The sequence below is a fragment of the Arachis hypogaea genome, chromosome 6, assembly GCF_003086295.3.
Source record: "Arachis hypogaea cultivar Tifrunner chromosome 6, arahy.Tifrunner.gnm2.J5K5, whole genome shotgun sequence".
In the NCBI taxonomy this organism is placed as follows: domain Eukaryota; kingdom Viridiplantae; phylum Streptophyta; class Magnoliopsida; order Fabales; family Fabaceae; genus Arachis; species Arachis hypogaea.
In genome coordinates, this window is record NC_092041.1 from 96836277 (window position 1) to 96850745 (window position 14469).

A 14469-nucleotide genomic window follows, 5' to 3' on the forward strand; every position below is an offset into this window, starting at 1 on the left:
TACTATTACTTTTCTATTTTAATTCATATTTTGATTTCAATTTCAAGAATTATTTTTGTTCTTTATCTTATGAATCTGGGTGGAACGGAAGTATGACCCTTATTCTATTTGAGTTCTTGTAAAACTTGGAAAAGCTCTTTACCTGAACAACAGTTTGAAAACATATTCTCCTAAATCACTAATTATCTGGACTTAACGGGATACGTGATATATAATCCTCTTATATTTGGGTAATTAGAATTTCTGTGGCATATAAACTAGAATTGAATTTAACCCTCTAATTGGAATCAAGTGATCAAGGAATTGGCGTTTGGTGAAGGTTAGAGGAGACTAAAAAGGTCTAAGGAATTAGGGTTTAGTCACATATAGTTTACCATGAATTGAATCTTGTATGATTAAAATAGTTGATAAGAAAAGTTAATCCAGAAAATAAATATCTCTAAAACCTTAACTATTTTCTCCCATATTATTCATACCAATTTACTGCTTGCTTTCTGATATTCTGAATTTACTGTTAATGCTTTTGAGCTCACAAAAAAATCATTTTCTGTTTGTCTAACTAAGCAAATCACTTAACCATTGTTGTTTAATCCATCAATCCTCATGGGATCAACCCTCATTCACTTCAGGTACTACTTGGTATGACCCGGTGCACTTGCCGATTAGTTTGTGGGTTATAAATTTCGCACCAAGCTTTTGCAGATAATACCACGACATTTAAGTAAATAAGACTATCCTTTAATATAAACTCAATTTCTCATGCAATACATCACTTCTTTTCTTTTTCTTTTTACATTTAAGCTCAATGAGCGGTATATGAGACATCTCTTCAATTACAAGATAAATAACTGAAATTTCAAAATAACAGAATTAAATTAGAACCTAGGACTTAGAATTACTAAAAGATCATGCAGACATTCAAGTAAAATATCAGAAAACATGAATATAACACAATAAGAATGGAAGAAAAAATAGAATGAAAGAAACTCAACCACCTCAGTTATCTTAGTGGTCGTCTCATTCTTCAGGCTATGTTACTCCGTGAAGATGATTCGCCTTCTTTTGGTGCCATTAAAATAAACAGAAAAGGCACAAGCAAAGTAACAACACCAAACTTAAAACCTTGTTCGTTCTCGAGCCAAATAGAAAATAACAAAGAAGAATATAGAAGAAAAAGGAATCTAAAATAATAAAGGAAAATTAAATTTAAAATTTTTCTCTTTTTTTGTTTTATATATATATATATATATATATATATATATTAATGGGGGGTGGGGGTTACGTTGGTATGGGGAAGGTGGTGGATGGAAATAGAAAGATATGATAGTGGGTGGGGGCGTAGTTGAAGCATGAATGATTGATGGGGGTTAATGTATGTATAAAGAATGGGGGATGGGGCCACGAATCATGAAGGATTGGATTTGATTTTTGGTTTGATGCAGGATTTAGTTTGGAAATCACATGATTGGATTTTGGTTTAATACACATGGCGCCAAACTTGAAGGTTGAGAAGTTAGTCTTCAGACCACTCGAAGGAAAAGCCTTCTGTCCTAGGAAGCACCGATACGACACGTGATACGGACACAATACGACACGGATACGCCGACACATTTTTTTTATAAAACATTGGATACGATACATTTAAGATACATTGTAAATTAAAATTTAAATAATATATTAAATTAATAAAATATTATATTATAAATATAAGAGTAAATATAATTGCATAAAAAAGTCTTAAAATTATGCAATTATTAAAAAAATAAAAAATTTTAATCTATTCTTTCCATCTTGTTAACAAAATATTTTAAAATTAAAAAGAAAAAATTGGTTAATCATGCCATAAAATCACAAAATCAATTGAAGAATTGCAGTCCAGCAGAAAGATCCGTCTCATGAACATCTGAATCGGGTCGGACTCATTCAGATTCGTGACCGCTCCACCAAAATTCTGCACCGCAAGAAGACACGCCACCGGTATGCTCGTTTGAAGTATCCACCGCGTGTCGGCGTCGGATTTGCGTCCAACACGGATACGCCGGCACCACGAGAGAATCCATGCTTCACAGCTCCTGCCACGCCTAACTCCATGAGATGTGCGCCTAACTTCATGAAACTCAAGTTAGGCGCCACCCTCCCAGTAGCCAATGCCAAATTCAATGCATAGTGTGGCGCCTAACTTCAGAAAGTCAAGTTAGGCGCCACCCAATCTGACTCCAATTCCTCCAGGATGTCCAAAATTCTGTCTTAATGCACCTGTATCTTTTTCTAATCACTCTGCATGATCCAAATACACATAAAACACAAGAAAAATAGAAGAAACTCAAACGAAACTAATAAAATTAAAAATAAAATAAAATAATTTGAAATAAAAATTAAACTTAAGGATACGAAAACATCGGGTTGCCTCCCGACAAGCGCTTCTTTACCGTCACTAGCTTGACAGTCAGCTCCTCTAAGGAGGAAGATCATAGGGGCTCAACTCTTCACTCCTCACTGTGAACTTCTTTCCTGTGCACTCATGGATCAACTCTATATGCTCAAGAAATAGGATCATGTTCACTGTATAAGACAGGATTGGGCATGCAGTGAATACCACCTTCATTCCTTGGGAGAAGTCTTCAGCGGGAATCTTTTTATTTTTCTATCCCCTGGGTACTTTTTTTTTTTTTTGAGAACCTCCTTCTTGGTGGATGATGCATTCCCAACACCAAACTTAGGTTTGATGTCAGGGGAAATTTTGTTGATGGTCACTAAAGGAGGTTTGAGCTGTAGATTCTGTTATGCATCATCAGGGGGTTCTTGAAGGTTTGGATCAATAGGCTCTGTCTGCATGCACCTCTCTTCTTCACCTGCTGAATGTATATCTTTGAAGATATGAAAGACCAGTTGCTCATTATGCACTTTAAGCACTAATTCACCTTCTTCCACATCAATCAGAACTCTCCCAGTGGCTAGGAATGGTCTTCCTTGGATTATAGAGGCATTCTCATCCTCCCCCATGTCAAGAATCACAAAATTTGCTGGGAAAAAGAACTTAACCACTTTGACCAAGATATTCTCCAATAATCCATATGCAGGCTTTAAGAATTTGTCTTCCATTTGTAATGCTATCCTTGTGGGTTGTGCCTCTTGGATTTACAACTTCTTCATCACAGACAAGGGCATTAGATTTATGCTTGCACCTAGATCACATAGGGCTTTCTCAAAAGTGGTGCTCCCAAAGGTACATGGAATTTGAAAGCTCCTTGGATCTGGCATCTTCTTTGGCAAGTTGTTCTGAATTATGGCACTACATTCCTTAGTCAAGACCACTCTCTCATCTCCCTTTAAAGGCTTCTTCTTTGACAACAACTCCTTCATGAATTTAACATAGAGAGACATTTGCTCTAAAACCTCAACAAAAAGAATATTGATTTGTAACTTTCTGAAAACTTCCAAGAACTTTGAAAATTGCTTGTCCTTGATCTCCTTTTGAAGTCTCTAAGGATATGGCATCTTAGGCTTGTACTCAAGAGCCTTAGGCATTGTCGGATGTGTGTCAAGAGTAACTAGAAAAGGGTTGTCTTCACGCCTAGGAGGGGCGTGTACTACTGTGTCTTCAGTCTGCTCTGGAGCTTCTTTTTTAATTGGCTCCTCAGTAACTTGTGCTTTAGCTACTTGTCCACTTATCAAGGTGATAGCCTTGCACTCCTCTCTTGGATTTGGAACTGTGTTACCAGGAAGGCTATTAGTGGTCATCTGATCAATTTCATTAACTTTTGTGGCTAATTGACCCATCTAAATCTCCAAGTTCTTGATTGATGCTCTGGTTTCCTGTATAAAACTCGACATTAGTGCTTCCAAATCAGTAGTATTCTGAGACTGAGGAGTTGTTTGGTGAGATGACTGAAATTGGTGGTTATTAAAATTATTCTGTTGAAAACTGCCTTGAGAATTATTATTAAAATTTTGTGGCCTCTGAGGTTGCTCGTTCCACCCTAGATTTAGGTGATTTATCTACCCTTGATTGAAGGTCTTGGAATATGGATCATTATTGGGGTTTCTAGGAGCATTCCTCATGTAGTTGACCTGTTCAAAAGGAAATTGAGCATAGTCATAATTCTCACCTTGAATGAAGCCACCATTCATGTCATATGGAGTCTCTTGAGGGGAAATATGAGCATTAATAGTGAAACCTGCATTCCACTCAAGTGTTGAGTAAGTATATTAATTTGCTGAGACATGACTTTGTTCTGAGCAAGAATAGCATCCAAGGTCTCTACTTCCAAAACGCCTTTCTTCTGAGGAGTTCCAGAGTTCACAAGATTCCTATTCAAAGAGTAAGATATTGGTTGTTAGCAACCAACTAAATAAGCTCAGTAATCTCTTCAAGCATCTTCTTCTTGTGCAATAAACCACCTGCAGAATTATCTAAACACATTTTGGACATTTCACAAAGGCCTTGATAAAAGATCTCTAGTTGGGTCCATTTAGAAAACATGTCAGGAGGGCATTGCCTGGTCAGTAGCTTGTACCTTTCCCAGGCTTTATAGGTGGTCTTACCATCTCTCTGCCTGAATGTCTGAACTTCCACCCTTAACTTAGTCAGTTTATGTAGTGGGAAGAATTTAGACAAAAATTCAGTGACTACCTTATACCAAGTTTCTAGGCTCTCCTTGAGTTGAGAATCTAACCACAGCTTTGCTATATCCCTCACAGCAAATGAAAAGATCATGAGCTTGTAAACCTCAGGATTTACTTCATTCATTTTCATAGTATCACAAATTTGCAAGAAATTAGAAATAAATTGATTTGAATATTCCTACAGGAGTCCGAGATACTGACAATTTTGTTACACAAGAGTGATTAACTGAGACTTCAGTTCAAAATTGTTTGCAGCTATAGGAGGCACCACAATATTTTTTCCATAGAGATCTGGATTGGGAGCAGTGTATCAGCCAAGCACTCTTCTATTTTGGTCATTCTCATTCGGAATTGCCACATTGGCCTTAACAGCACGATTATGATCCATAGTAGACTCTGTAGCTTCCTTTTCAGAAGTCTCACTCAGATTTTCACTAACCTTTCAAAGTCTAGCTTGTTGCAAGCGCCGCCTCAAAGTCCTTTCAGGTTCAGGATCAAAATCTGTAAGAGGGTCCTTGTCTTTATTCCTACTCATAAACAAACAGAAAACGAGAAAAGTGTGATTCTCTACGTTAGAGTATAGAAAATTCCCAGTGAGGTAACTTGTGTAAAGAAATAAAATAAAACACTAAACAATTAACACAATGAAGTTTCGAAAATTATAGATAAACTTAAGCTAGAAATTTGAAATTTATAAAGAAAAATGAACAAGAAAATTAAAATATAATTAACTAGGTAACATCAAGCTTAATTGCAGAAATTAAGGAAAAATTAACAGCAGTAAATTTCAAAAATTAACAAGCAAAAATAAATAAAATTAAAACTAAAATGCCTAATCTAAGCAATCAAACAACTAATAGTTGTCTACTAGAGTCAATCCCCGGCAACGGCACAAAAAACTTGGTACGAAATTTATAACACGCAAACTAACCGGTAAGTGTACCGGTTCGTATCAAGTAGTACCTCAAGTGAATGAGGATCGATCCCTCGAGGATTGATAGATTAAGCAACAATAGTTAAGTGATTTGCTTAGTTAGACAAACAAAAAATGGTGTTTTGAGAGCTCAAAAGCATTAACAGTAAATTCAGAATATCAGAAAGCAAGCAGTAAATTGGTGTGAATAATATGGGAGAAAATAGTTAAGGTTTTAGAGATATTTATTTTCCAAATTAACTTTTCTTACCATCTATTTTAATCATGAAAGATTCAATCCATGGAAAACTATATGTGACTAGACCCTAATTCCTTAGACCTTTTTAGTCTCCTCTAACTTTCATCAACAGCCAATTCCTTGATCACTTGATTCTAATTAGAGGATTAAGTTCAATTCTAGTTTATATGCCACAGAAATCCTAATTACCCAAATATAAGAGGATTATATGTCACGTATCCTGTTAAGTCCAGATAACTAGTGATTTAGGCAATGTTCTAAAAACCGGACCGGACCGGCCGGTCAAACCGGTTCAACTGGGAACCGACAAAGAAAACGGTCCGATCTAGCGTGCAAAACCACAAAATTAAAAACCGCTCAAGAACCGTTGAATCGGCCGGTTACCGGCAGGTCGGACCGGACCGGAACCCGGCCGATTCACAGAAAACGACCTCGTTTCCTTCCTTGAAAGGGAAAAAGTTGCGCGTTATCCCCCATTCCCCCCTTTTCCAACTACTTCCTTTATCAAACCCTAGCCTCCACCAAAGAAAGCAAACCCTAGCCTCCACCAATAGTTGTCCCCGTCTGTCGGAGTGAGAGACTGCTGCCGCCGTCCATCGCACTCAAGAACTTCTGTCTTCGAGCTCTCGGGCCTCTCGCCGGATCCTCCACATCGGGTGCTCACATCTCGCCGTTCTCCTCTGTGCTCAGCTGCTTGCGCCTCCCTCCGCCAGTGAGTGCTCGAGCTGTGCGTGTTGGTTGCTGCTCGTCGTCCGTGGTTGTCTCTGCTCGATTCTGCCTCCCAGCCTCACTCGAGTCTCATCTCAGACACTGGCATCTCGTGGTTCGTCTGTCTCGTTACCAGCGGCAGAAGCAACTCGTGGGGTGGTCGCTGAGTCGCCGTTGATCGTTGGTGAGTCCCTGCACCATCACTTCCCTGTTCTCTCTTTTCAGATTTCCCTTCTCCCTATATTTTTGCATGTTGCTGAATTGCTAATCAAATTTGCCTTGTTGCTAATCTAAATGTTGCTGTAAATCGGGATTTTACTTGGATTTGTTGAATTTGTTGAATTTGTTGTTGTAACTTGAATTTGTTGCTTCCCAGTCACAGAATCAGAACAGAATACTCAGTCAGTGCTTTGTTGATTGGTTTTGCTTACTGCTTCTAGGCTTTAAAATCAGTTTATGATAACTGTGATGCAATTATTTAGTTGGATAACTGATGTAATTATTGAGTTCAAGAGATTGAGTTTTTGATTTGCAAGGTAATTTTTGGTTGATTTTTTATTTAATTTGGTAATGATGTTTATGATTGGGGTTATCTGATTGTAGGCAGAATTGTGTTGTGTTGAATGGCTGAATGTTGTAGGCACTAGGCAAAATTGTGTTGTGTTGAATGGCTGAATGCTGTAGGCAGATATGGTCTTGTGTTGTGGTTAAGAACATGCTGTTAATTTTCATTGTGTTTGGCTCCTGCTTTAGGTTAAGAACATGATTAATGCTATTGTTGAATGATTAACTCTACTGCTACTGGGCTGTACTCTATTTGATTGTTTTTTTATGCTGTATTGAAAAAAATTATGCTTAAACTTTGATAATTCTTTGTTAATTTATGTTAAAATGATACTAAAGCATGAGCTTTTATCTGAATGATTAAGTCTTCTATGTTGTATTGAACTGAATTTATTTATTAAATTTTTTAGTTAAATTTAGCTAAGTTGTATCTTGTTTTGAACTGATTAAAATGAATGATGGAATTTTTATTATTGAATTTTTATTGTTAAATCTTGTTTCCATTGAAAAAAAAGAAACTAAAAGGAGAAGAAAGAAACTATAGAATATTAATTTAATTCCCACAAATTATAAACTGTTAATATCTATTTTTGTACAATTGTTCTCTCTATTTTAGATGTTGAGTATTGCTGATTTCTGAAATGTTAGTGCTCAACCCCTGCATATTTGGTCTATGTTCACTTATCTTTTCAATCATTTGGTTGCCAAAGAATCAAGGAGTTTTAATTTTTATTTGTTTTTTTAATGAGCTTCAAGTCAATAAAATTATTGAATGTGACCTCTATAATGTATTGCACATAAGATGCTTTTCCATTCAAATTTAACCTTACATAAAGGACATATATATTTGGTAACAATTGTAATTAGAAGCTTTCAACTGGTACTTTCTCATGTTTTTAGAGTTTTGCATATTTCTAATAAGCTTACCTGTATAAAGCACCTTATAATTTATTTATTATTCTATTCTAAAACGATTTATTCGGTTGAACCACTGGTTGGACCGGTTAGACCAGTAAACCAGTGAATCAGTGACTAGAGTAGTTTGATGACCGGTCCGATTTTCTGAACCTTGGATTTAGGAGAATATGTTTTCAAGCTATTGTTCAGGTAAAGAGCTTTTCCAAGTTTTACAAGAACTCAAATAGAATAAGGTCATACTTCCGTTTCACCCATATTCATAAGATAAAGAACGAAAACAATTATTGAAATTGAAATCAATATATAAATTAAAATAGAAAAGTAATAGTATTAATTTATAGAAAAACAGAGCTCCTAACCTTAACAGTGGAGGTTTAGTTGCTCATGGTTCAGAGAGAACAAGAATTCTGTAAAACTGTAAAGTGCGGAATGAGGTAAGAGAGAAGAGAAGAGAGCCCGAAGGGCTGATTCTTTTTCCTTTTATATATACTCCTAATTAATGTAAAAATATATTTTTTAAAACTAAATAATATATTTTCCTATTTATAAATAAAATAAAAGTTTAAATCAGAATTAAATAAATCTTAGTGCAGCTTCAATTGATGAATAGGGGACCACTTGATTCGTTGAAGTGACGCCTAACTTGGAGAATCCCAAGTTAAGCGCCACCATTGCATCATGGTTTGGACACTTGGAGTTTTTCTTGGTGCCTAACTTGGGAAAAGCCAAGTTAGGCACCACGTATGGAGTGTGCTTTTGGCATGCGAGCTTTCCTTTGGCGCCTAACTTGGAAAATCCCAAGTTAGACGCCACCAAGGCCAAATTTCAGGAGAAGAAGTATTCATTATTATATATCGTTGAAAAGCTCTAAAAGTTATCTTTTTAATGCCACTAAAACCACGTCAATTGGATCTTTGTAGCTCAAGTTACTCATGTTAGAGTAAAGGGAGGTCAGGATTGACAACATCATTCACTTTCTTCTCTTTCTCTATAGAAACTCCATCAAATCCATCTGAATGCTACTTGAAATAAATAGAATTACACACGACTCAAAGTAGCATCCATAGTGGCTAAAAGATATTTAAATCTTGATTAAACTCAACAATTTGAATGCAAATTCACTAAGAAAATATAGGAAAGATGCTCACGCATCATAACACCAAACTTGAATTGTTGCTTCTCCTCAAGCAACCAAAACTAATATAAGCTTAGGATGTGAATTTGCATGAGAAGTGGGTGTTCAATTAAGCTTCTGTCTCCTCTTAAAGTGGGGTTTATACACTGCAATCCTGAATAGTTTTAACATCCCACTATCCTTTGAATCAGAGGAATATCACTGTCATTCGGAATTAGAATCCAGATAATATTATGAATTCTCTAATCATTTTACTTCAGATTAATCCTTGAACATAGCAAATTTCCTTTAATTCTCTTTTCTTTGGTGCTTTGCACCTTGAGCCTAGCTGTGACTTTAAATGCTTTGTCTCAAGCTTCACTTGACACAAAAACACCACAAGCACTTAACTGGGGAACTCTCTTTAAGTTCTAATTTTTCTTTCAGTTACTCCCAGACAGTGGTGCTCAATGCCTTGGGCATACTCTGCTAAATGCACTTGATCTCGACTCTTAGTACTCTGTCTCAATGATTACTTGACACATTTACACTACAAACATAGGACTAGGGAAACAACTCTTTGAGCTTTTAATCATGTTTGACCTCCCTAGTCATTGATGCTCAGAGCCTTGGACCTTGCTTTTATTTTTCTTTTACTGTTTCTTTTGCTTCAAGGATTAAGCTTTTGTTTACTTCAGATAATTCATAATAGTTCTCTAAATTCGTGTTCCTCATGCACCAACATCCTTTGGATTCAAATTCAAATATGCACTGTTTGTATCATGCATTCAAATTCAAACTACATGCCTCCTTCTGCTACGCCCTCTACAGATCCAACGATAGATTCCGCAGTGGGTGATTCTTCTAATGCGTCCTAGCAGGATGCCCCTCCATTACCAGGCGTGAGTTATTAATTACTATTTTAATGTGCTTTATACTGATAAGGTATATATACATTTTTTTATGTGTTTATTAATTTTAAGTTTTTTCATTGATAGGTTTGCACCGAACAACAATACATGTACATAAGAGATTTCTGAGGCGATTAAATTAATGTAAGGCCACCCATGGCCGAGCTACACGAAGATTCCTGCTGAGACCAGAGAGCGATGGTTTCAGAAGTGAGCTGCAGGAACCCAATGTTGTCGAATTAACTGTATTTTATTTCGACTAAATAATGTTGTTAATTCACTTTGTGGAGTTAAAATTTATATGGGATACGGAACATGATCTCATGATCAGGAAGATCTATGACCACTGAGCATCTAACGAATTTAGCAGATGATGAGCGACATCCGTCAAGGGCGGAACAACCTCACGATCTGGATTCATCCATCTATCAAGAAAGACCTAGAGGCCCATTTTAAAACTGATGAGGGGTTCAAGCATTGCCATCTGATGAACGCCACTAACAGGGCTTTGCCGAGGTCGTCGAAGTATACGGATGGGTCGGCGACCTTCATGAAGACGAAGTGCGAGCTAGTAAGTAGTTCGCTAATGTTTGTAATTATTACTTGAATTAGTTATTTCTTGATTTATTTTATTAGTTGATTTCAATATGTGTAGTCTAAGTCGTTGGATCGTGAGGCGACACTAGCGGAAACCTTCAAGTATACCCATACCTTCAAGGAGAGATTTACTTATGAGCAGTCTGTGGCTAATTATGTGAGTTTTAATTAATTCTAAGTTTGAAAGTTACTCGGTTTAAACTCAAATAACTATTATCCTAATCACGTGCATTACACAGGAAGACTACACGCAGAGATTGGAGGCTGCATCCCAACAATCTCAGCCGCCTAGTGGGAATGACGACCCTAGCTCCAATACCTCAGTGGTAGATCTTGATAGCGTCTGGCGTAAGACTGCCTTTGAGCCCCATAAAAATTGCCACTTTGGGTTAGGGTCGTTCTTCACCAGTGGCCTCTGCACCTCTGCATTGGCAGCTTCATCTGCCTCTGCTTCTGCCACCAGTCCTGCCAATCCCGAAGAAGTTGTCAACTTAAGGGAGGAGGTGCAGAAGCTCACATAGGAGCTTCACCAACAAGATTAGTAGTCTGAGTAGAGGCATAATGAGCTTCTTGCACGCATGGGAGACACAGCAACCATCAACTTGCAGATGACGAAGAAGCTGGAGTGGCTAGAGTGTTTGCAAAAGCAAATAGAGGTGTACAACGAGCAAATGCACGTTGGAGGCAACAGTGGCGCTACTGGTGGGGCACCGACATCAGTACCTACTCTACTTCCTCAACAGGGGGGAAGATGACGACAATGATTACCGAAATTTGTAGGGCCTAGGGTTTTAATTTATCTTATGTCTATTTCATTGTATTCTACTTCCGAGACATTTTATTATATTCAAACTATTGATATTTAATAAAATCATTAGTTGGTTTCTGGTAATTTTGAATTTCTTCCCTAATTATGTTAACAAGAATTTTAATTTGTCTACTAATTGTGAAAAAAAAATCTACCATAGGATTTATCGGCAAAAAAATCCGACAGTAATTAGGCGCCAAAACACATAATATGGCGCCAAAGTTACCGTCGGAATAACCCGAAGGTAATTAGCAACTTAATCTCGACAAATTCATTAAAAATCTGACGAAAAATTTGCCGGTAATTAGGATCGGACAAAATAATTCGCCAATAAACAATTTTTGGCGTTGTTCATACTGTCAAATTCAATCCGACGGTACTCAATATTTATATTGTAGTGAAAGTAGAATTCCTGTAAGATACTCCAACAATTAAATCATTATAAGTTCAAAATGTATTAGCCTTACAGTTAGATAGCATATTTGGATAAATATTATATCGATCCTCTATTTATAGTACTTGAGAAAAACATGGGAAGGAATCCTACATACGTACTTGTCATAACATATCCTTCTTGAGATGGCGTGCTCTAGAAGGGGCATTATGGAGCATAGCACGTTTTAGGCCCAACCCAAATATCAGGCCACAACAAAATGAAAACAAAAATATGTCAAGAAGAAGTGTTATTATATTATATCTAATTAATTATTCGTAGCATGCAGCTTAATAAAACTATCTAGTTCATTCCAATTCCTTCACTTTTCTCTAACTCGATATGTGAGAGTTAGGTTATTTATTAGTTAGTTAACTTAGTTCAATTTAGTTATAGATAGTTAGTTATAGTTCACCAACTCTCTCTTGAGTTCAAAATTTTTTGGACTATTGCCATGTTGAAACCTCTCTTTGAGATCATTCGACAGTTCATCAGCTGAATCAGTATAAACTAGAGATGTTGCAATCTCTTTGGATACTGAATTGAGAATTCAGATGCTAATTACATCATTCACATATTGTCATGTCTCGAATTGCTCAGCATCAAGCTCAGATCTGGACGCAGTACCGAATCATTGATGAATCCAAGGCTGTGCTTAGCGTTGAGAGCCTTTTTCATGGCTCTGATACCATATTAAGTCAGAGAAACATGATAAAATTAGAATGGACAAGATAGATTCATTACACTACATGCTATGATTTATATACAAGAGGTGTGGTTGCTGGTGTAGGGAACACTATAATGTAGAAGATTTTATTCACTATAAACTATAACTAACTATCTATAACTAACTTGAACTAACTTAACTAACTAACAAATAACCTAACTCTAACACTTTTGTATACATTTTGATTCATATTTTACTTTTGGTATTAAAAATAATTGATAAAAAGAGAAATAATATAAAGAAAATTTATTTTTTATACTAGCAGAAAATACAAAAAAAATACTACACATCCAAATTTTTTTGTTAACCAAGTTCAAATAAGTTAGTATAACATAACAAAAGTCAGTTATGACTAGTATTATTCCAAATCTTATTGTTTAACTTAGTTGGACTTTATTAATAAAAAGATTTGAATGTGTATTACTATTTAAAAAAGTCCTATTGCATTAGCAAGTCCTTTTAATAACGAAGTCCAACCAAGTTTGTTAGTACAATAATATATTAGCACAACAAAAATCACTCATACAAGTGCAAAATGTGATGGTGATTTTATAGACTTTTTACAAAATATTTGGGATGAAAATAAATGTGGAGAAGTCTAAAGCGCTTTGCTCCAAGAATGTCTCTACGATAAAGAGAGAGATTTTCATTGGGGTGTCCTCTATCAAATTTGTTCAGGACTTTGGCAAGTATCTTGGGGTTACCCTTAGCCGTTCTAGGATGATCCGTTCAGCTTTCAATGGTATCCTAGATAAGATTTAGGGTAGACTAGCAAGCTGAAAAGAGAGTTTACTCAATCGGGCAGGTAGACTCTACTTGGTTAATTCTGTTATAGCCATTATTTTCACGTACCAGATGCAGGTCTCTATTTTTTCCAAAGGGATCATTAGTAAACTAGAGTCACTACAACAAATATGCGCTTTAGTAACGCCAAAATTTGCAAGCCTTAAAACCGTTCTCTTAGATGGTTTTAGACAATGGTTTTTTACAGTGTTACTGTTAAAGTTCAATTTTTTATCATTTTATAGTAACAAAATAAAACCGTTCTCTTTGACTATTTTAAAGAACGGTTTTATAACCATTACAAGGATTTGTTTTAAGCAACGGTTTTTAAATGTTGTTTAAATAATCATACAAAAGACAAGCTTAAAAATCATTGTCTAAATTGATACACTTTTAAACCGTTCTATTAGATAGTCTTAGACAACAGTTTTTATAGTGTTGTAGTTAAAGTTCAATTTTTCATTATGTTATAACAACAAAATAAAATCGTTCTCTTTGACTATTTTAATGAATAGTTTTATAACCATTACAACAATTTTTTTATCAAATAACAATTTTTAATATTTAAATAATTATATAAATTAAAAAATACATATAAAAATGGTTCTCTATAAATATTAAATTAGTAGAACACTAAAAAATTATTGTTATAAATAAATAACAAATATTATTTATGAAAAAATAAATTTAAAATGAATTTATACCAAATATTATTTTTTGTTTCATTTCAACTCTATAATTTAACTTATTTTTAGACTTAAATAAATTTCTGATAAACTCCCTTAACTTAAGAATAAAACACATAGCTCTCCCTCTACTAGCACTAATCCACCACTCATAATTAGAGCCTGGCCATCATCGCACAAAATTAGCTTCACGCAGCCTTCATCATCTAGTCCTAATCCACCGTTGAAGGAAGTAGTTTGTAGTATACCGTCACTGCGTCTTCGTTCTCTTCACCATCTGGGTTATTGCTGTAAGACTCCAAATTTTCAAAAATTAAATAATAAATTATTTATGATTTATTATACTTATTCGAGATTATATTTTCAGAGGCTTTATATTAATTGGATATTTTTTATTTATGGAAGTTTTTGTAATTGAAAAG